The 4,127-nt window shown below is 44.3% G+C and overlaps 1 pseudogene; it reads left to right on the forward strand.

Moving 5' to 3' along the window:
• The first annotated feature begins 2,539 nt into the window (after positions 1-2,539).
• Positions 2,540-3,907, forward strand: LOC105571088 (annotated as a pseudogene).
• Positions 3,908-4,127: the final 220 nt, after the last annotated feature.

The following is a 4,127-nucleotide window of genomic DNA, read 5'->3' on the forward strand; positions in this document are numbered from 1 at the left end:
CATAAAGGTCACTTTCAATTTTTTAAATGGAACCCCCTATTGTTTATTATACTATCTTATTGTTCATATTAATTAGTAGAATAAGATAGTATAATAAACAATAGGGGGTTCCATTTAAAAAATTGAAAGTGACCTTTATGTGACCTTCAAATAATTCTTCAAGGTCAAACCAATGGTACCATCTTATGGCCCCCTCGAAACCAAACAACTTTTGTCTGAAACATTTTTCTCTCCCGGGCTTGGTTTTCGAGTTATTCTCCATTAAAGGTTAAAATGGTCCACCCTGTATATTGTCACTATTTTTCGTCGTAGTTTGGCTTCCGCTTCAAAGTGCCACACGGCGGATGTAACGCGAGAGCGGTCCGGGTGGTCGACGCTCGTGATGCACTCGTGAGCAGTCATGCACGAGACGCGAACGCGAGATCCCGGACGGTCACCCGTCTGGGCGAGCGCCGTCTTCGTCGGAACCGCCCCTCGGCCCTCCACACGAAAATCCCCCCTTACCCGATCGTCTCCTCCGGACCGGACCCGATGGACTTGCCTGGGCCCCACACGTTCCAATCTGCGAACGGCCCACGAGGAAAAACCCGGGTGTCGCCCCCCCCGGTCCGCCTCTCGCACTTGCTCTCTCAAGACCACTCTAGCGCATAATCATCCGCGACCCGATTAGAATTAGCGCACGTCAGGCTCTTGAGGCCCCTCGCGCTTGACATCGACCGCCTGCCCGGAAATCCCACCGCTCAGTCGTTCCCCCAGGAACGCGATCGCAATTCCGAAACGCGAAATATGGCGCGACGCGACCTCAGGGCGCGAGCCGGTCTCCCCGCATGCACGCGGCTTTATAAACATTTCTCAAGGCTTGAGGGCCACCTCACCGATGCCGTCCTTGTCCCACGGCGCCTTTCCGGTCAGGATCCTCGGCCTTCCCGTCGGCTCGTCATCTCCGCGATCGGCACAAATAGGTTACGCTAACCTGCGCTAACCGTACACGCGACGTGGTCGAAGGCTCGAAGGTTCGCACATGAGAGAGTTGGAATTTTCGCGAGGCGGGTCGATCGGGCGATCGATCATCGCGACCGCGAGCGGGGGCTGCGCGAGATAACGGCGCCGCGGCCCGGCCAATCCCCCCGGTTTTTCCCCCACCTCCCCCCAGCTTTTCCGCCGGCGTGGCGCGGGGTTCGCAAGAGCAGCAAGGTCGCCATAATTTTCAGGGTGCCACGGTAGCCCCGCTTGCCTCGGGTAGAATTTTACGCCCTCCAGGTCGGTGCTCCTCACGGCCGCGCCTCTTCGGTTCGCCTCAGGAGGCCATATTCATTTTTCTCCGCCGGAGAACTTCCGGCTATCCCAGGTCCGGGACCGCGGTTTGGGCGCCTCTCCGTCGTATGCCCGTCCGCTTCATTCCGTCGTCCGAGTGCCTTCCCGCTTCTCCACCCTCTCCTCGCGGTAGTTGCGGATTTCGTCTCGTCTCACTCTCTTTTTGTGTTGCCACGATCTCCCTCTCTCTATCCCCCGTTGCTGGTGCGGCGGGGCATGGCATCGGCGAGTGCGATACAAAAAAAATTATAAAAAAATAGGTAAGCGGACGAAAAATAAGATTATTAAGGGTAGCCCCCTGGAGGTTTCGTTGGACTCTCGCGGACTCTCGACCCTCTCGCGGGCGCGAATCGCGCCCTGGGACGGCGGCGAAGCGGTGCCACGCGTCGGCGAATCCGTCACGTCACAATATATTGTATAACGATATTTTGACAAAAAATAATAAATATTGAAATATACTTTGGTTATATACCATGAACAGAATAAAATTTTTAGTATTTTAACATTATATAAAAGATAAAATAAAATATTCTAAAACTATTGCAGATATATATGTTGAATTTATCTCAATAAAGGTATTAAAGCAACATTTATAAAATATTTGGAATAATATTATTACAACATTTTTACAACATTCTTTTAAAACATGGAATAACATTATTACAACATTTTTAAAACATTCAGAAATATCATTTTATTGAGTAACATTTAAAAAACATTTATAAAATATTATATAAGAACGTTAATAAAACTCATATAAAACCAATGTTTCAAAATGTTATTCTAATGTTCCTTGCTTACTGGGTAGGCTAATATAATTATCGTATGGCAAATGTAATATCAGCCTTAGGACGAAAGCATGAAAAAAGGAATATTATAGACATGAAAAAAGTAAGATTATATACCAAATAGATATTATTTTATACGTTATATCAAATGTATATGTACATTTACACTATTTACGAAAGGGCAGTTTCCAGGACCTATCCTACTACATGGCATTCGTCAAAGGTTTTGATAACATAACACGGCCGTCTTCTGGTCGGAATTATTGTGCGTAATGAAACATTCGTTATACTGAGAAACCATGCTATATACGCACAATTATTCGAAACAGTGGCGTTTGATAATGAAAAACTTTGACGAATCCTATACTATTGTCGGACAAGTCCTGAAAACTGCCTTTTCACATACTGTATGTGAAGGGGCAGTTTCCAGAACCTATCCTACTACATGGCATTCGTCAAAGGTTTTGATAATATAACACGGCCGTCTTCTGGTCGGAATTATTATGCGTAATGAAACATTCATTATACTGAGAAACCATGCTATATACGCACAATTATTCGAAACAGTGGCGTTATATATATATGAATGTACGAAACTGGTGTTTGATGCTATGTGCCTAAGAGTAGTTGAGCAAGAGAAAAAAGAGAATGAATAAAGGGAGAGGCCTTTACTCGATTTCAAAGTTTCCGGTGATGGGAGCTGGAAAAAACGAGGATTTACTTCATTATACGGCGTTACAACATTGATTGCCTCTTTCAGCGGTAAAGTTATTGATCTGGTGGTGAAAAGTTCTTATTGTCAACCGTGCATTGCTTGGAACGGAAAAGAACAAACAGAAGAATTTAAAAATTGGTACGAGACACACGAAGAAGAATGCTCGGCGAATCATATTGGCAGTGCGGGTAAAATGGAAGTGGACTCAATAAAAGAAATGTTCTCGGCTTCTGAAAGAAATTACGGCGTGCGTTACATGAACTATATCGGTGACGGGGACTCGAAAACTTTCAAAGCTATCCTTGATTTGAATCCCTACGGAGACAAGCATGTTGTAGTAAAAAGTGAGTGTGTGAATCACGTAGAAAAACGTATGGGTACTCGACTCCGCAACATAAAAAAAGAGAAAAAGCTCGGAGGCAAAGGGAAACTAACCGATGCTCTTATTAAAAAAATGACGAAGTATTACGGCCTTGCTATAATGAGAAATAGCGACTCTGTTGAGGATATGCAGAGAAATGTAATGGCAACGTATTGGCATATGGTCTCAACAGATGAGAATCCGAAACATGAAAATTGCCCCGCAGGAGAAGACAGCTGGTGTAAATTTCGTGTTGCAGAGAGCCGTGGACTTGAATACACCCACCCACCACCTTTGGATGCTACAGTAGCTAAATATATTTTCCCGATATTTGAAGATCTTTCTAGAAAAGATTTACTTGAGAGGTGCTTAGGCGGACACACACAGAATGCAAACGAAAGCTTCAGCGCGACGGTTTGGCGACTGGCACCAAAACATCTTCATTGCGGCCGTAAAATAATCGAAATCGCCGCTTGAATGGCCGCTGGGATTTTTAACGAAGGCTATTTGTCAGTCCTAAGGATTATGTCAAGCATGGACATCATTATTGGGTCAGTTTGCCGCGAAATGGCTTCGAGAAATGATGAAAACCGGACGAAAAGCCAGGAACGCCGCAGCAGACCACTTGGGCAGCCAGCAACAAAACTCGTAAAACAACAAGAATTACAAAGGAATGAACTGTTTGAAGAAGAGGAGGGACTTTCTTATGGAGCAGGGATAGCAGATTGACCAAAAAGTTAAGGTAAATAAACGATAAAAAATTTTTATCGACTATTTTTCATGTACGAAAACTTTAAACGCGTTTTTCTCGAAACGATGTTTTTCAAATTGGCGTGCACGATTACTCAAAAACTACTGGACGGATCGACTTTTTTTTTTTAAATTAAAGCTTATTTAATTACCTTCTATTTGAACTAAAAAAATCAGTAAACATTATTGCCAAAAAAAA

This window comes from Vollenhovia emeryi, unplaced genomic scaffold (assembly GCF_000949405.1).
Source record: "Vollenhovia emeryi isolate VEMERY1.0 unplaced genomic scaffold, V.emery_V1.0 DF941237.1, whole genome shotgun sequence".
In the NCBI taxonomy this organism is placed as follows: domain Eukaryota; kingdom Metazoa; phylum Arthropoda; class Insecta; order Hymenoptera; family Formicidae; genus Vollenhovia; species Vollenhovia emeryi.